Source organism: Agelaius phoeniceus, chromosome 9 (assembly GCF_051311805.1).
Source record: "Agelaius phoeniceus isolate bAgePho1 chromosome 9, bAgePho1.hap1, whole genome shotgun sequence".
Classification (NCBI taxonomy): Eukaryota; Metazoa; Chordata; class Aves; order Passeriformes; family Icteridae; genus Agelaius; species Agelaius phoeniceus.
Genome location: NC_135273.1, coordinates 30,882,761 through 30,905,375, shown reverse-complemented (window position 1 = coordinate 30,905,375; position 22,615 = coordinate 30,882,761). Strand labels below are relative to the sequence as shown.

The 22,615-nt window shown below is 43.9% G+C and overlaps 1 protein-coding gene across 18 annotated transcripts in view; it reads right to left on the bottom strand.

Moving 5' to 3' along the window:
• PCDH15 (protocadherin related 15) overlaps positions 1-22,615 on the bottom strand; it is a 642,855-nt gene that overhangs the window by 433,510 nt on the left and 186,730 nt on the right. For 2 of the 18 annotated variants that reach the window (XM_077183417.1, XM_077183420.1), the window contains exon 4: positions 19,064-19,192. The exons of 14 other annotated variants lie outside the window; for them this stretch is intronic. The gene's annotated coding sequence lies outside the window, so the exon portion shown is untranslated. Of the gene's footprint in view, positions 1-9,302; positions 9,424-19,063; positions 19,193-22,615 lie in introns of all 18 variants that reach the window. 2 more of the 18 variants (XM_077183416.1, XM_077183419.1) reach the window with 1 other exon arrangement.

Here is a 22,615-nt window from a genome sequence, read left to right as displayed (position 1 = left end):
GATGTTATCAGAGACCTCAGTAAAGCTCTGGCTGAGCCACCACCCCACAAGAAATAACCTAACAGAATGCAAAATCATGAAAAAGTCCTGTTTTCTGCTAGTTTTATCCTCCTGAAGAATGCAACATCAACTAAGGATCACCAGCTTCTCAAAGGAATAAAAATCATCAGGTGAGAGAAACTCCACATGTCCATATCACCTCCACCCATCCAAGCAGTCACTTCCCAAAATGTTCACTTCCAGAACTGAACAAAATGCAAACAATTCTGTTCTGCTCTTGGCAGTGAGGACTGAGGCACCCACCCCTTCTGCAGCTTTCAGAGCCTCCAGGAATGACATTTCCTTTGAATGTCTTTTAAAAACAATTACTATGATGTGAAATCGCAACCCTACAAACTCCTACCATAAATTAGAGGGTATAAAAGCAATGGCTTGTTAAATATGAACATGAAAGATATATTTTATCAAGAGCTGACTGGTTTGCTGATAAACTGACTCCTGTAATATTTGCATTATTCCCAAATAATGGAATCTCCCTGTGGTCTCTCAGCCCTGCAGACAGTGAGAACCCCTTCTAAAAGCAGACAATGAAAATAATTGAATCTTCATTTTGCCTACTCTGATTTTGTCAGAGAATCACACAAATGTATCAAAACACCTGGATTTCCCTCGTGAACTGGGTGGATAGAATACTACCTAGAGAGCAAGCTGTGACTCTGGAATCTCCTGATTTTTCAAATAAAATGCAGAAATTCAATGAATTAAACTTTCTTTAGTATTAACCAGAGTTGTAGGCTGGATGTTTCTACACAGTGATAATGAAAGAGGCCACTAGACACCAACATCCAGCAAACTCCCAAGATCATCAGGGTGAGAATTTTTACTTCAATACTCCCCAGGTCTAATTTTTAAAACGTATTCCCAGAAATAATTTTAAGCAATACTGTCTCAAAAATAGAGTGGCCATAAACAAGTTGAGCTGTCTAAGTTGAAATAATAATTACCTAATTCTAAAGCTGCAGTCATTTCTGTTTGAAGCATGGCTGGAATTACACAGATCCTTTTTTTTTTTTAACAGTGACTCAGCTTCACCATCTCAAATTCCCACAATGACCTGCTGAACTTTCAAATATGGCATGCAGGGAGTGTGCTCTTAATGCCAGCTGCTCGTGTGGTCGATGCTGGGATCTGTTGCATCAGCACAGTTTGGCCACTTGAACAGAATAATGTGCAGCTGCTTTTTTTCAGGCAGGGTCAATTTAACACCTGGTTTCAGCCCTGCTTTTAAATCATCAATCTAAAGTGGATGGAAAGCTGCCAGCACACAAAGTTCCACTTGGGTTTGTTTGGGGGAACACATTTTGTGGCTGATTTATCCTTAACAAAAATATAGACATAAACAACTGAAGCAAAGCTTGACTGGCTATCCAGGAATCCAGGGGATTCCACCCTGTGGCAGGGGTTGGAATGGGATGGGCTTTAAGGTCCCTTCCAACCCAAAACATTCTGGGGTTCTGTGGTCACAAATGCACTTCAAGCTGCCTCTCCTGTGTCCATTCACCTTAAAGAGCTTCAAATGGATGCACCCAGCTGCAGGAGCACCAGGCACAAATCAGTCCTCAGGACTCTCTTAAAAGCCTCTCTCCATTTTGAAGCCAAGAAAATCAGAAGTTGGAATAACTGGAATAACTGGAATAAGTTGGAATAACTAGAATAATTTGGAATAAGGCTGACCTTGGGGAAATACAGGTGTTGTGCAGCTGATTTCTGATGCCATGAGAAAGATTAAGGCCAGGAAAGGAGTTTTCCTTGAGCACATTCTCAGTATACAACTAAACACAGCCTTTTTAAAGCTGCTAAAGCCTGACACTAAACCAAGCCAAAGAAAAATTGCCTGGAAAGGAACAAATGGTGCAGGCAGCCCTTCTCCTCCTCCATTAGTTCTCCAGGGAAGCCTGTTCAGAGAATGAAGTGCCAGCACTCTCCTGCAGTCACTGCTGCACTGAAGGGACTGAATTCAGCATCTCCACACCCTGAAAACAGGAGGGATTGCTGTTTCTTCAGAGTTTGTGCTCCATGGTTCATTTCATTCTCAACAGAGAATCCCTAAATTGCACCATTCCTGTTTTCAAGGAGATCACTAAATACTCTCAAGACACCTGTGATTAAATTTAGGAATAGCATAAAATATCTTAAATGCTCGTGCTTACAAATGTTCTTTTCTATAACCAAAAGAACAAATAAGAGTTCATTGAGGTATATTCAATTCAGGTACACTCGAAGGCTGCAAGAGTCAAAGCTGAGCTAAATGAAAAAAACCAAGATATGTGCATTCTGTGCTTAACCCTGACAGGGAGGCTTCAGGCAGCCCTGATCTCCTCCCTGCCTGCCCACTGTAAAAATGAGCCAGCCTTAGTTATACCTGATCAAGTGCTCATTCTCCCCAGCCAGGGACATTTAAAGTCACCTGAAGGCCCTGTCCAGAGATGTCCCCAATTGCAAAACACTGCAGCTTGCCAGGAGCAAGGAATGAAAATGCTCCTGTTTGTAGGACACTTGTAAACCACCCTATTAAGGCTCAGATGCCCAGCAGCAGCAGGAGGAGGGAGGAAAACCTGAATGCCCATTTCAGAGCTAGACAGAGCTCACATCTGTGTTTCATAAAGACATGATTTGATTCCTGACTCCTTCCCCTGCCTGGGCACACAAACAAAACAGCTCAGCACTCACACACAGGCCCTGGAAAAGTGAAAACTGAGACCCCAGTGTGTCCTTGAGATGATCAATGCTCCTTTAGAAGGTTTGCTATGGAGCACAAGTCAGGCTCTCCAGGAAGAGCACAAGAGTTTGATATTTCCTCCTAAGCCAGAGCTGCTCCTGAGGTATCAGAATATCAGAGCTCCCAGCCACAGAGTGCAAGAAGGGCTCAGTTCCCTGTTTTTCTTGAAGGGATTCAAAGGAATAACTCCCAGTCCTTTGTCAGGGAAGCCACCTCAAACGTGATGATGACTACAAAGCAAAATCTGCTCAGGAAAGGAAATGCAGGAAACATCCTCCTTCAGTTTGGCCATGGGTGGGTTTCATGGGGCCAGGTATTTCACCATCTATTCTGTTTTGCTATGCATTAAAAACTTTGGAAAATACCTAAATGTTCTGTTAAAAAAAAAAAAATCAGAACCTTTAAGAATTAGTTACTCAAAGGGTAACAGTCCAAGTTAAGATGGAGACTCAAATTTTCCCAACAGCCAAGAGTTTTAATTTCTTCACAAGACTTATGATGAAGGAAATGAGACAGATTTTTCTTATCCTGGCAGGGAAAGAGGTTGGATGCATCCTGAACTCCTCCCCCAGTCCTAAAGTGGGTGTGACAACCTCCAAGGTGCAAACTGTTCGTGTTTCAGAGATTGCAGCTTTCCAAAAGCAAAGGTGCTAATAAATGCATGTATTTCACAGAGAACCAAGCAAAAAGGGGGCAAACAGTCAACAGCTGACAAGGACCCCAAAGTTTTCAATAGCCTTTGTGCTATCACTGCATTTTAACCAGCCAGTGCCTGTTTTGAAGCAGGAAAGCAAACAAGGATCTCAAATATTGCCAATCTTTTCCCATATTTCTGACCTGAACATGGTGTCCTGCACAGAAAAGATTCCTCTCTGTCAGAAACACTGGACTGCACTTTCCAGCAAAACCAACACGATTTTATCAAACACTGGCAGTGTTTCATGAATTATACTCCAGAAAAAAAAGAAAAAAAACCTTTTGCTATTAAACCACTTGAAAATTTTGAAGCAACATCAATGTCAGCAATGAAATAATTGCTGGGTTTCAGACTGGCAGCTGATTTTCCATTTTTGCATGGCTACCCCTGAATTTATCAACTGCATTTTCTGATTTGAAGAATCTGAAGAGCCAAGCCCCACTCCCACCCCAGTAAAACTGCAGTCAGGATCTCCCTTTAGTTGCCTCATGCTGTACAATATTCTTGCACAGCAACTCTTTAGTTCCCTCTTTTGTCTACAGAATAATCAATAGGAGATTCCTGGAGGGAACCACTGAAGGAAAGGGAGCCTTTTATGAGCTCTCCTTAAAGCTGTTACCACAGGAGGTTTCTCATGAAGGAAAGGGAAAGCAGGATTATTGCTCCCTCTGTTATGTATTGCAGAGGCAAAACGTAACCTTAGGAGGGTTCATAGCAAAGGAAATGATGCAGAAATTGTTCCTAGGGCATGTGAATACCCAAATCTGGAAACACTCAGGGAAATGTGGTGTCTCAGGCACAGTAGGATGGGCAGCACCCTCTGCCCACCAGGGATAAGGAATTATTGGTAAGAAATGTGACTTTTACAGGCACAAAGCAGCTCCTGCTCTGCTGTCCTTTAGCACAAGTGCCAGTACATTTTTCTTTATTTTCCCTTTTGCTTGCACTGCCCCTCTCCTGATCCTGTGGGGATTCAGTTCTGCTACGTTTTCATTTACTGAGCCCAGGTCAAGGGCTGGAAGACAAATGTGCTTTATAAAAAAAAAAAAAATAAAAAAGCCTTGCTCTATTTGCCATTGCTGAAAGCACACAGAGCACACACACAGGGAGCTTTTGGAGGGAGCACAGCTCCCTGAACATCAATGTCACTGCCTAAAGGATTGCTGCACTTCCTGCAGTCCCAGGAATTTGGGAAGAAGTCGGTAGAAATGTTGGTATGATGTTTTCCATCCCTGGGTGATTTGTGCTTTTGACAACCCCCCTGAAAGGGGCACTGGGGCTGTCCTGAGATCCACCAGGAATGGCCATGCACAGCTGCTGCTCCAGAAGCACAGAATCAACTTCCAGACCACCAAGTCCAACCTGACAGCCAGCACCACCCTGTCACACGGACCATGGCACGAGGTGCCACATGCAGATGCTGTTGGGAAGGATGAAAGTTTGACAGGAAAGTCTCACAGATATGTGTGCTTGGCAGAAAGATTTTTGAATGTAGAGTCTGATGAAGGAATAGAGATGGAAGCAAGTTTTGATATAGAAGACAAGAATTGCTGAACCAGTCTTACTAGATAACCAAAAAGGCAAAGGGTGTGTTAGTTAGAAGGGGTTTTTATGGCTTAGAGCAAAGGATAAACCCACCCCAAACAAGAAGATGTTTTTACCAAGCAGAAAGAGAGCACAGGCAAACAAGCCTGCTGATGTGGCAAGTGGAAAAAAGGTCTCAGAATGTTCCACTGCAAGAAAACTCAATTACAACTTCTAGCTTAAACTGTAATGCACTAACTTTTAGTGATTGGAGAATAGTAACATGAATATGGTAATTATAGTGGTTATGATAGGCTATGGGTAAAAGTTAAGGTATAGATTGGTTCTGCTGTATTAAGATGCTCAGCAAAGAAAAGTTTATAATGCATTGTAACCAAAAGAAAAGTATATAATGCATTGTAACCAAAGGAAAAGTCTATAATGCATTGTAACCAAAAGAAAAGTAGATAATGCATTGTAACCAAAACCAAAGGGTCTCCAGGCCTGTCTGCAGCTGGAGCTGACAGCTGTAGGCACAGCTCTGTCACCCAACGACCCTGGACTGCTGTGCCATCTTGGTTACTATAAACTGCATTTTGGAGAGCTGCCTGGAGCCCTGCATCTCTCATTTAGGCTCTTACTAACAGTGACTCCACCACCTTCAATGCCTGACCACCCTTGCTGTGAAGAAAACACACCTGAGACCTGCAGGAAAAGATAAAGCCTGAAACCAGCTCAGTTTGATGTCCCTGGGTCACCCTGTGGCCAAACAAGCACTCTCAGCCCCAGGGACAGAAGGAAGGGGCTCCTGCTGCCACCAGTTCAGGCCACCACCAGCCCCCCCAGAGCTCTCTGTCCCTGTCCATCTGTGTGCATCAGCCAAATGTGTGTGAGAAATGGGAATTTTGGAGCCGTAAAGAGCTCCCAAAGCAGCACTGTGGGGCCAGGAGGAGGGATGGGACCCTACAAGGATGGAGAGGGACAATTAGCAGGGATGGAGTGACAGGACAGGGGAGGATGGTCTCACACTGATAGGGAGTGGGGTTACATTGGATATTAAGGTGAAATTGCTCCCTGTGAGGGCCTGGCACAGGCCTTGCCCAGAAAAGCTGTGGCTGCCCAATGGTGTCAAAACAAACACACAAACAAACAAACCACAGACTCCACTAAAACTGAAGCAGAGCACCTCCAAATCACAGAATAGAAACCTTATAGGCTGGAAAAGTTCTCTAAGACCATCAAGTGCAACACTCAAAGCACAAGGACCACCTCTAAGATTTGTGGAGGAACTGTTAGATACATAAAAAAAACTATAAAATGAAGGTAATTTTACTCAAGAATTATTAAGGGCACCCGAATTCAATTTTGTTGTCACAGTGTCTTGGTGAGCACCATATAATTCACTTACAAGTGACATTTTTGTGAAAACTCCCACCTGTATTTTCTTCAGAGTACTTTACTCTGCCAGTCCAACAGCAAACTCTTGATCAATGGGAACTAACTTTTATGCAAAATATAGAATCCCAGACTGGTTTGGATTGGAAGGGACCTTAAATCCCACCCAGTGCCACCCCTGCCATGGGCAGGGACACCTTCCACTGTCCCAGGCTGCTCCAGCCTGGCCTTGGGCACTGCCAGGGATGCAGGGGCAGCCCCAGCTGCTCTGGGCACCCTGTGCCAGGGCCTGCCCACCCTGCCAGGGAACAATTCCTCATTCCCAATATCCCATCCAGCCCTGCCCTCTGGAAATTTAAAACCATTGTCCCTTGACCTGTCACCGTGTGCCCATAAAAAGAGTCCCTGTCCCTCCAGGCCCCCTTCAGGCACTGGAAGGGTGTTTGTGGTCTCCCCAGGTTTCTCCTCTCCATGTGAACACCCCCAGCTCTCCTTGTCTTCGTGGGACAGTGCTCCAGCCCCCAGAGCATCTTTGTGGCTGGACCCACCTGTGCTTTTCTATTATAAAGGATATTTTAATATCATATTCTTTCTTTTATGATAACGGTGCCCCAAAACAGCAGGACACCACAAAAAACCTCAAATCCTCATGGAGATTAAAGATTTGTGTGGCCAAAAAGGTGATAAGAGGTAAAACAACCCCACAGGTGCTGTGTTGTCAGTGATAACTGAGGGTGCACAGCCTCTCCCAGGTGAGCTCCTCCCTGGAGCCATCCACAGCCATGGATACAGCACCAAGGGAGTCATCAGACTCTGTACATTAATTAAAAATCACTGACAGGACTCTGGGGAAGGATGCACCCAACATGGAGAAACATACAGAGAGAAATTAATACGGGGGTTTTGTTTTGTTTCTTGACATTATCTGCAATCCTGTCTTTCAAAACTTGTCATGGATGTCAAACCAGGAGATGCTTCAAACATCCTTGAGTGCATTTTGGAAAGAAATGAGGCTGATTTCTTCTGTGAGCAGCATACTGGGAGACATCCCTGCATGTGCAGCTCCAGCATGGCCAGCAGCCCACAACGCCCTCCAGATCCTCCCCTGTAGCCATGATATTTTCTGAAAAATCCTTTTGCTAGGATTTTTCCTCCTGAGAAGCTGAGAGGCCTCAGGAACAAAATGTAAACAATGATTCTCTGCTGCTGTGGAATGCAACAGGGGCATCTGGGATTGGTCTTATGAGGTTGTTTCTAATTAATGGCCAATCACAGCCCAGCTATCCAGACTGTCTCAGTCAGTCACAAGCCTTTGTTATAATTTTTTCTTTTTCTATTCTTAGCTGGCCTTCTGATGAAATCCTTTCTTCTATTCTTTTAGTATAGTTTTAATGTAATATATATCATAAAATAATAAATCAGCCTTCTGAAACATGGAGTCAGATCCTCGTCTCTTCCCTCATCCTGGGACCCCTGTGAACACGGTCACACTCCCCTCTTGGTGGGAATGATTTCCTGGGCTTTAAATAAAAACTGGTGTGGGCTCCCCAGCTCCTCAGTAACAGCCTGAATTGTAAATATTCCTGTTTGTTCAGCCTGGAGAGGGGAGGCTTTGAGGGGACCAAACTGTGGCCTTGCAGTGCCTGGAGGAGTTGGCTGAAGGAGAGGACAATTTACAAAGAATGGAGTGACAGGAAAAAGGGAACAGCTCCCCACTGCCAGAGGGGGTTAATTTGGGGGAGATACATGGAAAAAATTCCTCCTGGCAGGGTGGGCAGGCCCTGGCACAGGGTGCCCAGAGCAGCTGGGGCTGCCCCTGCATCCCTGGCAGTGCCCAAGGCCAGGCTGGACACTGGGGCTTGGAGACTCTGGAATGGTGGAAGGTGTCCCTGACATGGCAGGGGTGCCACTGGATGGGTTTTGAGGGCCCTTCCAACCCAAACCAGTCTGGAATTCTGAGAGTCCCTTTGTATTTTGGTATCCCCTCACAATTCCCATTTTCTGCACTGAAAGGTTTTATGGGGAGGAAAAAAATAGAAACCAAATCTCACAAATATTCAAGCAACACTAAAAATCCCCAAAAAACCAAAACCCAACCAAACAACAACAAGAAGTTAAAAAAGAACACCCCAAACAGCTGGGAATGCCAGGTTGCTATCATAGCAAAAGAAGAAAAAAAGAAAAAAAAAGAAGAAGAAAAAATCACTACTAAGTATTTCTACTTATTGGCTTCGACTCCAGGAGAGGGAAGGGAGCCCTAGGAATGTTGGAGCTGCATGGAATGATCTGAGAATCCAGTGAGGAAAAGAGCAGCTGAGGCAGGGGTCTGGCACAGCTCCTGGCAGCCAAGATGTTCCTAGGAGCACCAAGAGGTGATGCCCTGAGGGGATATCCCCAGGGAATGGAGGAGCCAGAGCTCCTTAATTGTGTCACAGAGGAGTTCTGGTAGGAAATGAAGGGCTGTGGAGGGTTAAAAAAGATCCTTCCTGTTGGTTTGCTATAAATTTTCATCCTTTCCTTCACTCTCCACCAAAGCATTTATTATTGACAGCAACAGCCAAAAATTAGACAAGAATGAGCCTTTTGTGAGTGACTTCTTGGGAGAAGAATGGAATGATTTGTGTTGTGAAAACTCAGTTTTGAGCAGCCACAGAGCTCACCCTGAACCCACAGACACCTCACAGGGCTGGGGAGAGCAAGCAGAGGCTGCTCCTCACACAGGGAACCTGTTGCAGATGTGCCTCCCTCCTTCAGACAAGAACAAAGGAGGGAAGAAATTTGAAGGGACAAGTACAAAAATATCACTGAATTGCATGTGACACTTTTCAAGGCTCAGTCAAATCTCTTTTCACTTTGGTATAAAAAAAACCCAGAGAAATTCTCATAATGTCAAAATGAAAAACTCACTGTTATCATGTTCTTGATCATCAGTGACATTCAAAAATGCTGTTTGAGATCCCATCAAAAGTTTCTTTCTCCTCCATTCTTTCAAGAGTGTGTTTTAACATGCGGTGGCAACAATCTGAATCTGAAAAGTGAATCTGTTTTAGCAAACATTGTGAAATAGGAAGTCCAAACACACTTTGGGGATAATTTCAAGTGTCCATAAGGAGTTTATGAAGGCAATCTTATTTATCTCCCCCCTCAGGCAACTGGAATTTATCAAAACCATTTGAAACAAGGTCTGGTAAAGGTGTAACTCAACAAATCCTCATTTTTCAGCTTGTAACTAACCCCACATTAATATTCCTCCCTCCTCCTCAGTCATTTTCCAAGGAAGTAAAAAAACTCTACACTTAAAGAAATAATTTCTGAAAGCAAATTAGAATATGCTTCTTACTTAATGGAATTACAGACAAAAGTTAGAGACTCTTAACCATACCATGTGTCTCACAAATACAATTCCAAGGGAACTGCAGTTGCTGACAGTGCATCCTTAAGAGCAGAGAGCTTCAGGAGTCTCTGTGTCTTCCCAGAAAAGCAGAGGATATATGGGGCTGCTGAGAGTTTAATGAAGAGACTGTTAAGGAGCAGGGGAGGTTGAAAGCAGGGTGTAAATCTTGGCTCTCAGAGCCTGAATCTCAGCTCTTCCAGAAGAAGGCTGCCCCTTCTCTCAGTGCTTTAGGGGCACTTTCCTGGCTGTAAATACACTGCAGGTTCAGGGCTGTCCCTGGGGGTGTGTCCAAGGGAGGGTTCCAGCAATAAAAACTTCACTGACCCACGAGCAGCTGGAAAGGAGCAATGGCATTGCTTGGTGGAAGAGAATTCACCCCAAATCCTCCTCCCCTCACTCCACCCAGCATGAGGGAAGGATCACCAAGATCTACAATCCCAACATACTGGAATTCAGGACATCCCTCTGGCTGTCCTGGATGGCTCAAACCCCTGCCAGGGGGCTCAGAGACCCTGGCACAGAGCCCACGACAACTGTGACTTTGATTATGACCCATGGAAAAAATTACCAACCTTATATGGAGATCTGCAAGCCACAAAAGTCTAAGTAGAATAATAACTAGCTTGTCACAGGGTGAAAAATAGATTTTTTGGGGGGTTTTTAGAATGGGGGTTCAGGAGGCAAGATGAAGGAATCTGGGCATGTCCAGCCTTTCTCCTTCTTCTTGGCCTCCATCTTCTGCTGTGATGTTGGCACTTTTGGATTGGTTTAGAGTAGAAGCTCACTGTCTAACACAGGTGATGGGTATTGGGAAGTTATGGTAAATATTTTACATGTAGTTTTTAGTATAAAAAGATAACAACACCCCAAGGACCAGCAGAGTGCCTCTGTCTGTCCTGCTGAACAGACATCAGCAGGCCAGAGAAAGAATTTTATAGATAAAAAACAACAAACAATGAGAACTGAAGAGTTCTGACTCCTTCTTTGACTGCCAGGCTGGGAAAACAGACTTTCTAAGGCATCTGGGGGTCACTGTGACCAGCAGGAGTCCCAAGACCAATACTGTGCTAAACTTGCACAGAGCTTCCCTAAAACCCTCCACTTTCCAATGAAAAGCTCTTTTTTTTTTTTTTTTTTTTTTAATTGTGGCTTCTTTTTAAGCATTTATAGCACCCTTTTCCTGACCAGGGCATGCTGCATCCAGAATGCTCCAGCTTCCAATGAAAAGGTGAAACCAAGCACGTACAAGTTGGAAGCTGGAATGTTACTGTCAAATTTTCTGGAAAAAGCCCTTCCACAGGATTTCTTCTCCTGGGAAGCTGAGAAGCCTCAGAGAAAAATGAAAACAATAATTATCTCATTTGCTTCCCCTGTGTTTTGCTGCTTTGGATTGTGGTTGGAGATTGTTTACCAACTGGTCATTGTTTGATTGATTTCATGTGAATTGTTTTTACTTAATGACCAGTCACAGCCAGCTGTGTCAGGACTCTGGCAGGAGTAATGAGTTCTTCATTAGTATCTTATTAAGCCTTCTGTCTGTATCCTTTCTCTATTCTTTGGTATAGTTTAGTATAGCATTCTTTAATATAATATAATATCATAAAATAATAAATTAGCCTTCTCAGAACATGGAGTCAGATTCATCATTTCCTTCCTTCCACGAGGGACCCTGAAATTACCGCACTGGAACACTTTAAATGTTCATTTTAAATTTTAAAATGTTCATTTTAACATTTTAAATGAACCAACCAAGCTACCACACAGGAGAGAAACCCCTCTGTCTTCACACACTCTGTAGTAACCCAAGCACTTTTTGGAAAACAAGGCATCAAGGGGAAAAAAAAAAAAAATCAACCATAAAAAAAAGGTGTCACCACTTTGCTTGATGGAGCCATAAGGGTTGTCAGGAAATACCTGGAGATTCCCAAAGAATCCATTGATCCATCCCCATGTTCTGCTCCTCCAGGAGCTGATCAAAGTTCCCAAGGGGCCAAACAAAGGCCTGGGAGCCCCATTCCCAGCCTGATGTTGTCCATGGAGAGCACTCAGAGCTCATCAGGACCAGCCCTCCTGTGCCTTGGAGCAGACTGCCCTGCAAGGCTGCATTACCATCATTAAACAAATAATTAAAGCCAGGCACTCTCAGGCAGTGCTGCTTTGCAGATCTGAGTGGGGCCAGGACAATAAGAATTAAGCAGCAAAACCTTTTCATTTTTAACCTTGGCATCTTGTGTTTGCTCCTGTCCCCATTTGAAGTCAATTTTACAATTCCCATTGACTTCAGCAAGAATGGAATTAGATCCTGACATATTTGCATGTCAAATCTCTTTTCTTGCCGTTACAGTGCTCTCATGCATGACATCTGCAATTTAATGGTACATTTTCCATGAAGAAAGCAATGCTACATTTCTTTGAAAAGCAGTAGCACTGAAGAACACAGCCAAAACAGGAGAGATAAATACCCAAAAAAAAACCACCCCAAACTGACACTTGCAGGACTGAAATTTTACAAAGTTTTCCCTAATAGGGAGCAAATTGTACACTTAGGGGTCTCCCTCAAAAATTTTAAATAAATAAAGACTCCAAAAACCTGTTTTGCTCAACTATTACCACCCTAAGGAAAAAAAAAAAATTGAAAAACAGGCCTTATTAATTAAATACCAAAACTTCCACTCATAAAAACCAAACCTTTGAATGGCTGTGCAGATGTGTTCAATGCAAGTTCCAACACTCAGGAAAGAATTTAGCTCAGTTTGATGTAGCTGTATCCTCAAAACCACTGCTGATTCTATTTTGTACATTAATTTATCTTGCAGGTTTATCTTTTTACACCCCTGAACAAGTGCAGCTGATTTCTCAGTAGATTTTTCCCTCCACTTTTGCAGTCACTGCCTTGAATCGTGGAGTTCACACCACAGAATGTCTCTTGAAGCATTTCTGCTCTTCCTATGAATCATTTGCAAGACTAAAAATAAAACATGAGAAATTTCTGGACCACACATAGATTGTTTAATTATTTTCCATTTGAAGTGCAGGCTATTTTTGGCACAGAATCTTTATGTTGGCTGGACAGAGCAATTCATCTTCTAAAATATCTCAATGTCAAAAGCCAATTAGTCAGGTGACAGCATGAATGTTTAGGTTCTTTGCTAACCATGATTAACTTTGGGTCTGCAGTAATGTAGTTGTTATTCACCAAATTAATTTTCACCTTGGTACCTGCAGGCTGTGTTTTGAACCACTTCACAGTAATAAGCAAATATTGCTGTGCTGTGTTTACACAGGAAATGCAAAATTTCTCCCATTATTAGTGCTGAGACCCAGAAAGCTCTCCCAGATGAATTTTCAGTAAATCAAGCAATACAGGATGGGGACAGATTGTTTCCAAAGGATGGGGGGCTGGGACACAGGGAATGGCTCCCAGTGCCAGAGGGCAGGGCTGGATGGGATATTGGGAATGAGGAATTGTTCCCTGGCAGGGTGGGCAGGCCCTGGCACAGGGTGCCCAGAGCAGCTGGGGCTGCCCCTGCATCCCTGGCAGTGCCCAAGGCCAGGCTGGAGCAGCTGGGACAGTGGAAGGTGTCCCTGGATGAGCTTTAAGGTCCTTTCCAACCCAAACCCTTCTGGGATTCTGATTATTCCCTGATCATTACACATCCATAATCTGCTATCTGAATGAACTATGCTGCCTTTATTCTGGGATTTGGGAAGTTTATTACTTTGATTAACCTTCCTTTGCTTCCAATCCATCCATGCTGCTGTGCTTTCCCTGTAATTCTGACATCAGGATGACCTCTCTTGAAATAAATCCTAATTACTCCCCTAGACAGAGCAAGGCTCTGTCTGCCAACCCTTTGTTTTGCATGGCACTTTCAAAAATAGGCAGAGAAATTATTTTCTCACAGAGAAATTATTTTCAGTCAGAGGGCCTGACTCCCATTTCTACCACAGAAAATGTTGCCTTGAATTGCTTTTTTTTGGTTCCAAAGCAAAATTTGGTGGCACAGTACAGGTGGGAAGTTGTTTATCCAGCTGGCAGAGGAAGGAGCAGGTGGCACACAAGGCACAGGGATCCTGTCCTCTGTCCCAGAGCTGGGACCACACCTGGACTAAACCTCACAGGTCTTTTCCCCATTTGGATACTCACAACCAAGGTGTTGGAATCCAGGACTGTGGAACTGGTGAGAACAAAGTGATGTGATGCAAGAATAGAAAAGGGTGAATTAGTGTGGACAAATCAGTGCTCCTGCAATAGTTTCACTCCCTGTCTTCGCCAAAGTGAAAGGATAAGCTAGCAAAAAAAAATTAAGGAGGAAATGGTGGAAGAATCACTGCCTAGAAGACTGAGAAGCAAACAAAACTCCATGAAGATTATCAGTTTCATGATACTTGACATCACCTTTCAGCATTTTTCATTATATTTTAAATGGCCAAATAGGGAACATGGATCCAGAGCTGACCTTTCTAACCACAGGGAAAGTGTGTTAATTATTTAAAAGAAAGATAAGAACTACCAGAGTGTGTGATTTGTTTTGTTAATTATGGCTTTGAACTACTTTGTGCCACCCCAGCTAACTGGCACGTTTCCTTAGCCAAGTAAATAGATCTTCAGAAGGCTCATAAATCAGACTGTGTTTGTAAGCAATGTCTTCATAGCAGATATTTTCTATTTTGGGCAGAAAAATCAAGCTGTTGAAATACCCAAACTACAACTGCACTCACTCAGGTCTGGGTCAGACTGTGCTCAGATCAAAAATGCCATCACTAACACAATACTCCTCAACAATTTCACTTTGGAACCAAAAATTCAAGGCAACATTTTCTAAGGTAGAAATGGGAGTCAAGCCCTCAAATAATTTCTCTGTCAGAAATCCATTTCTCTGTCCATTTCTGAAAATTCCCTTATAGGATTTAGGCAGTCACTGACAACTGCCAAGGCCAGAAAATATCCTAGACCAAAACTATGAGAGTTTCCTCAATTCCAACCCTTCAACTTGGAGGTTTTCCCTAAAAGTTGCACACCAGTTCAGCATTCAGGGGGTTAAAAAGTGAAGTGCCCAAGGCCAGGTTGGACACTGGGGCTTGGAGCAGCCTGGGACAGTGGGAGGTGTCCCTGCCCATGGCAGGGGGGAGGAACTGGATGATTTTTAAGGTCCTTTCCAACCCAAACCATTCTGGGATTCCATGGGAATTCACCCACCATTTTTGATGATGGTTGCATGTCTATTCAAGGCCTGTTCTGATTTGCAGAAACCTCAAACATCTGGAACACCTGCTGAATTTTTCTTCAGTTTTTTAGCTTCCAAAAATGCAGTCTCAAGGCAAACAAAAACCCCACAAACCTCCTCCCTCAGAATTTGAATGAAAAGCACTTGCCACAGTGAAAGGTTCAAAATCTGCTTGGTGAGGAGCTTTAAAGTGACTTTCTGTCTTCCTTGGTTTCTGGACTAACTGAATCCTGCTATTAATATTCCAACCAGCATTCCTTTTGGGAAGCAGACATTTATACCCTGATGCAGGGAAGCAGTTCACAGTCCTTGATCCTGAGAGATGAAGCCATGCTTGGGTTAAAATGCATTAAATTTTGGGACCTAAAGCTGAGCACTACAGGTCAAGGGCTCTTGGAGAGCAGACTCTGGCTTGAAGTTCTGTCTACACAGAGAAATATAAGGAAAAATTAATAAATCTCCACTCCACTTAATAGATTAATAATGCCAGAAGGTTTTACTTTGATCTTTTAATACTCCATTATCTAATAAGTTTGTCAATAATTCCTGGCTTCAATCTCAGGGATTTCCTTGAAGCTTCACCTGTGTAGGTGTACCACAGGTGTATAATAGGTATATATATGTATGAAATGTCCTAAAGGAACTTGTCCCTGCCCCTCATATCAGTCATTTGCAACTGCAGAGAATATATACACACACTCTAACATTATTCCATAAATTCCTGCCAGTGATTGAAGTCCAGCCCTTTTGTTTGCAATTATGCCACAATTCCTTCTAATTAAAATGCAAAAGAAAAAGCAAAAAAAAAAAAAAAAGAAGGTGAGCAAGCAGCAGATGCAGCAGAACTCCAGCTGTCAGGCCACCAGAGGACACTGTCACGTCATTTCCAAAAAGGAGGAAAACATTTTTTGCTTTAATGCCAGAAATTCAAATTTAGATGGACAGAGCAACTCTTCACAGAATCACAGAGAGGTTTTGGCTGGAAGGGAACATCTTTAAAGTTCATCTTCTTTCACCCTGCCATGGCAGGGACACCTTCCACTGTCCCAGGCTGCTCCAGCCTGGCCTTGGGCACTGCCAGGGATGCAGGGGCAGCCCCAGCTGCTCTGGGCACCCTGTGCCAGGGCCTGCCCACCCTGCCAGGGAACAATTCCTCATTCCCAATATCCCATCCAGCCCTGCCCTCTGGCACTGGGAGCCATTCCCTGTGTCCTGTCCCTCCATCCCCTTGGAAACAGCCTGTCTCCATGTTTCTTGTAGCTCCTCCAGGTTCTGCAAGGCCACAATTTGGTCACCCCAAAGTTCTCTCTCCTCTCCAGGTGAGCACCCCCAGCTGTCCCAGCCTTTCCTCCCAGCAGAGCTGCTCCATCCCTCTGATCCCCTCTTCATGTCTGAGTTCCATGCACAGCCATTCAAAGTGAGAAACCTGTGCCCATTGCAACAGAACATCTGAGCATTGTCTGAGGCTTAACACCACACACCCCAAAATAACCCCAAAATAACCCCAAATAACATCAAATGAGCATCCTAGGGATAACAACAGCAAACCCACCTGTCTACAGAGCCAGTGCTGCTGAGCAGGCACTGCCCTGTCCAAAGCCTCACCCACAGCAGTTACAGAGGAACCAGCTCTGCCCAGACTGTTCCCAAACCAAGCAGCACCTCCTGCCCTGAGCCATCTCCCTGAACCAGTGGAGCTCCTGGAGAATGACAGCTCAATCCCAGGGAGCAACACCTGACTGATCCTGGGCACTGAGGGATCCATTATTGACCTTAAACAGGCCACAGAAAACAAATGCAGAGCAGTGATCAGGGAGTGCTGCTGTCAGATGCTGGAAGATGAAGATGTACTTAAACATTTTACAGTCACAAAAACCAAAGTAAGAAATCTGCTTACACTGGTTTGATGTGTTGATGCTGGCAGGCCCATAAAATATGCAGCATCAGACCCTCTAGCTCTTATTTTCTATACATTTACATCAATTTATACCTGGCCTACATAGCAAAAATGAGACCTGCACAAGCACAAGTGCTCAAATGTGAAAGCACCTTGTATAAAGCAGGAAAGGAGTTCTACATCATGGAATGTAGGATAATTCTAGAGAGAAGCAGCTGAGGGAGCTGGGCAGGGGCTGAGCCTGGAGCAAAGGAGGCTCAGGGGGCCCTTGTGGCTCTGCACAACTCCCTGCCAGGAGGGGACAGCCAGGGGGGCCGGGCTGTGCTGCCAGGGAACAGGGACAGGACAAGGGCAAAGGGCCTCAGGCTGGGCCAGGGGAGGCTCAGCTTGGACAGCAGCAGCAATTTCTGCATGCAAAGGGTGCTCAGGCCTTGGCAGGGGCTGCCCAGGGAGCTTTGCAGTGCCCAGCCCTGCAGGTGTCCCAGCAAGGGCTGGAGGTGGCACTCAGTGCTCTGGGCTGGGCACAAGGTGGGCACTGGGCACAGCTGGCACTCCATGGGCTGGCAGGGATTTTCCAGCCTCAATAATTCCAGGGTTTGGTGTTTGCTTCCAGATTTACAACACGCAGCCAAATCAACATGAGATAAAATGATATAAGCATGGAGGAACAGGACATGGAATTATGAGTTTTTCTGCTCCAACCAATTCACAAATTGACACTTTCTGCTCTTTCTGAGTGTGCTAAAATACACAGACAGCTGTCCCTAAACACTTCAGCTGTGCCTCAAGGGCTGTGCAGTGGCACTGTGCTGGAACAGGTCAGCACCCATGGTAGCAGTGAGGTGGAAAACCCCTCTGACAGACACAGGCATGCTTTCTAAAGCAGTAATTTGATTTAATTCCACCAGTTTTTGAAGGTGTGGGTTTTGCTCTTGTTCTGGTGAGCAGCACTTTTCTCACTAAGTGGAGTGCACACCTTAAGTGATCCAGGTTATAGGAACTCATCAAAGGAATATTCCAAGCATTATTTTACTCATCAATTCCAAGCACTATTTTACACATCATCTTGGGTGGCTCAAGATTCCCAATTTCCCTTGTTAAGCTTTAGAGAGCTCTTGAATTGTTGAGTTCATAGGAAATTGTTCTTAGGTCAGCTACAAACCCAGGCTATGGCTGAGCATTCTGAATTAGAGAGATTTAACAAAAAAAAAAGCATCAGTTCTGTGTGTTCTGTACAATTGGAACACCTGAGCTTGAAATAAAGACCAAATCATTTTTCCTAAGCTAAAACCACTCTCCCTGGCTTAACTCACAGCTGTCAGTGCACTGTGCCCATTTCAGTTGTGACTGTCACCCCAAGACATCCTATCCTATCCTTTCCCCTTCCCCTTCTCCTTTCCCCAAGCAAAATTATGTATATTCATTCCAAAATCTGGACTAGAGGAGGAGGGTTTGGAAAGACTGGAAAGCAAAGGTAAAAATATGTTCTTAGCTATAATAAGAAACAAAACAAACAGGAAAATCATTCTTCATAAGATGTGCAAGGAACTTTCCTGCTTTTATGGCATTAGGAGGTCATTGCCTGCTCTAGAAGAGCAAGCAGAGATCACACAGGCCCTGGCTCTTAGATATTTTTTTATTCTTAAGAGCAGCAAGGAAAAACCTTTGATGGATTTCTGCCCTGTGCCCACTCCTTGTGCAGGCAGTAAATACAAAAACTGCATCTCCTGCTGTGCTGCCCTGGTGGTAACAAACATTTTCACTTCTGACAGCCCTCTGACACCTCATGCAGCTGTCAGAGAGGGCTTCTTCCACACATCACATGCCCAAGCAAGCTTGTCTCTGAGAGCACACTGAACCACCCCAAAGCTCTGCCAAATATCACCAAAATTGCCTTTTCCCAGCACCATTTTCCTGTGTATTGCACTGAAAAGGGTTGAAGCAAGGACTGACCACCCTGGTTTGCAATTATTCAGGGCTGCACTTGACCAGATCTGTCAGCATCAGAGCCATGCAATGTTTGTGAAGCTCCACAAAGAAATTATTAGAAAATCATTGAAATCAATGGTTTTGATAAAAGGTGAGGAACAGGAGCTCAGATTCAGGCTGATATCAACAATTCTCTGCTTAATGAGTGAACTCATCTTACCTGGGTGTAAAGTCCTTAAATGTGTGTGCCAAGGGGGGGTTCAGCTGTGGTGTCGCTGCTCAGACCTGGGCCAGGGCTACAAAGAACATTCTGGAACTGCCAAACTTCACCAGTGCCAGCTGAGCATGCCTAATGCCAGGGAAAAGAAGGGAAAACCAATCTCTGATCCCTCCAGAAGGGAAAACCAATCTCTGATCCCTCCAGAAGGGAAAACCAATCTCTGCTCCCTCCAGGTGGCTGCCAAGTACATTCACAAATGCTCACTCCTGGCTCCCCACAGCACCAAGAGGTGACAGGACTCACCTCAAGCACACATGCAAAGGCTAAAAACCAGAATTTCACCCTTGTGTTGTCCATTTCCCTGGTGATTTCAGATGTTAATGCCCTTTTTTCACAACCTTAAAACACCTTGTATTGCACTGAACACATTTAAAAGCAGGCTGGGGTACGGAATCCCACGGAGAGATCAAACAGTGCCCTTGCAGAACTTGCCTTTAATGGATTTAATGCATTAAACAGGCTAAAAATGCCCTGGTTATGAGCAGCATGATGTTACATCCAGGCTGCTCCCCCAAAAACATGGAACAGTTTGGATTTGGAGTGCTTTGTAGCAAAAAAAACACCAGCCAGAAATGCCAACCCCAAATCAATCTTGGGGAATATTTTTTCTTTTTCAGTCTCATGACTACAAATTGAAAGCATTTCCAACTCCTGCCCCTCCAAAGAGAGCTTTGGGGGTGTTTTTATGCATCTTTTTTAAAATCTCTATCAGGGAAGGACATAAAGTTTCTCTGCACAAGGTACTCTGATGTAAAAGGAGGTCAAGCTCCAGCAGCAACATGATTTTTATTGGTTTCAGTGCACAGATAGTCCTGAGAGGGCCACAAAAATCCTTAAAATGTAAACACAGGCAGGCTTTTTGTTGTAAAAGACACTCTATTGAAACTCTTCCTCAGAATACCCAGAATGTGAGGATTTTATATGTGACACCCAATAAATCAGCACCAAAATAGGAATTTCTAACAGAACAATTTGCATTTTTGGAGCACAATAATAAAATTCACACTTCTTCTATAATGGCTGGGATGATTAAGACATTCCCTTTGATTTCATCAATTTTTGAGCACAACAAATAAAAAAAAAAATCTATAGAAAATGTAAAATCTGTCACCTCAAGCCAGATGCTGTGCCAGTGACAGGCTGGGCTTCTTTTCTGGCTGTCTAAAGCAGAAAACCCTGCTGTAGATGCTATCACCCATCCCAAAGCCTGATTTCTTCACATGTTCATTCACTAAGCCTGACAGAACACACTTGTCAGCTTCGTTTCACCAGATCCTACCTGACAATTCCCACATGGAACTGGGGAACTGCATCCTGAAGTAAAATCACAAAGAAAAAAAAAAGATGAAGAACTTGTCAAGTCAAATCATGCAGGCCCAGAGCTCAGAAAGGAATAAGGGTGCATTGATTAAATCAGCTTTAGCTTCCATGATAACTGAGGCAGTCACTGAGCCACTGCCCCTGTCAGTGGAGGGAAAATGTGCTTCCATGCTTTTGGAATACCTGGAAACATTAGGGAATGCAGAAAGCCAAAAAGAACTCACCCTTCAAAGCCTGCTCCCTCCATTTAGTTCTAGCAACAGGAAAATAAATGCCTGTTAAAATCATGAAAGAAGAAATCTATGTTTTCAATTGAGGCACATCCTCCTGCAATATCCTGGACTGCTCCTAATGTAAGCTTAGAAAAGAGTGAGGAGCATTAATAGTTCCTAAGAACTCTGTCAGATTAAAACAATTTACAGTTTCAATAGAAATGATTTCCATTCCTTAGGAATTATTGGCTGGATAGCTTCAGCTGCTCTTTAAACAGCTTGATGCTGAAGAGACTGAGGACTTCATTTGTGCAAAACCAGATTTTTACCTCCAGAAACACAAATATTACCACTAATGTCAGTGTTTCATAACATTTAGGTTCACACTGCTTATATGGATGCTTAAGATTGTAGTTCAAGGTGCAGCAAGGTGGGGAAGGGAATCTCTTGATTTCCTCTTAGACTGATTTAGAGGAATCATCAAATGTGTGAGAGAAAAAGGCCTAAGCAGGGACTGTTCTTCTGAGTCACCAGCAAGAAAACAAATATCACTGAGATAAAAATTCCTCTTTTTTTTAAGCCTGGCAAGAAGTCCTGGCTATGCACCAGCTGTTCATGAAAACCAAGAGACTGAATATTTTCTGCTACAGGCAGGAGAAATAAACAGTGGAGAACAGGAAACGAAGTGGAGCTTCCTACGAGCAGGAAAATGACAGGAGGAAGAAAAGCAGGAAGGGTGGAAATGGATTTTGGACACAGGTGGGAGTGACTGGAAAAGGGGGAATGGCTTCCCAGAGGGCAGGGATGGATGGGATACTGGGAATTAGGAATTGTTCCTTGGGAGGGTGTGGTGGTGTTTGCAGGAGTCCCAGAACGAGGGAAGAGATGAGAATCTTGACTCCATGTTTCAGAAGGCTGATTTATTATTTTATGATATATATTATATTAAAAGAAAATTATATATAAAAACTACACTAAAAGAATAGAAGAAAGGATTTCATCAGAAGGCTAGCAAAGAATAGAAAGGAAAGGAATGATAATAAACTCTTGTGATTGCTCACAGCCTCAACACAGGTGGCTGTTATTGGTCATCAAGTAAAAATTCACATGCTGGGTAAACAATTCTCCAAATCACATTCCAAAGCAGCAAAACATGGAGAAGCTGAAGCTTCTCAGAAGAAAAGATCCTGGAAAAATGATTTTTCATAAAATATGTCTGTGACAGGAGGGTGGGCAGGCCCTGGCACAGGTGCCCAGAGCAGCTGGGGCTGCCCCTGGATCCCTGGCAGTGCCCAAGGCCAGGCTGGAGCAGCCTGGGACAGTGGAAGGTGTCCCTGCCCACGGATTTGGATGGGATTTAAGATCCCTTCCAACCCAAACCAGCCTGGGATTTTGTCAATTGCTGAAAATGGTGTCTGAGATCTGCTCCCCAATCCTGAGCAACTTCACTCTCTCAGCACAGAGATCCAACCTGTGGGGTGCCCCCAAAGGGCCTTTCCAAAGGGAAGCAGGGCTGGAAGCAGCTCCCAGCCAGGATGTCCTTCCCACCTCCCCTCTGGGAGCAGGTCCCAGGTGAGACCCAGCCCTGCTGGGTTTGTGCCTCCAGGGCATGTGGGTGCCTGACTCAGCACAGCAAAAAGGAAGAGAAATTTCAAAGGAAAATCTGGTGTTTTGGTTTTTTTTTTTCTAATTTTCCTAAGGCTGGCTAAAGGCCACAGGATCAAAGTGTTTCTTTACAAACAGTAGGAAAAGCTCTGCTGAAATCTTCCCATCTCCAGTTAATTGCAGAAGATATTTCCCAAAATTGTCTTGAAAAGTTTTTGCTTCAACTCACCAGCTATGGTTTATTCCCAGGTCCAATGTTCCACATCTTTGGAGCATTATACAATCTATTTTAAACATGCAGGCCAATCCTGAAATGAAAACTGGGACTTTTCATATCTGTAATTTTCATTTAATA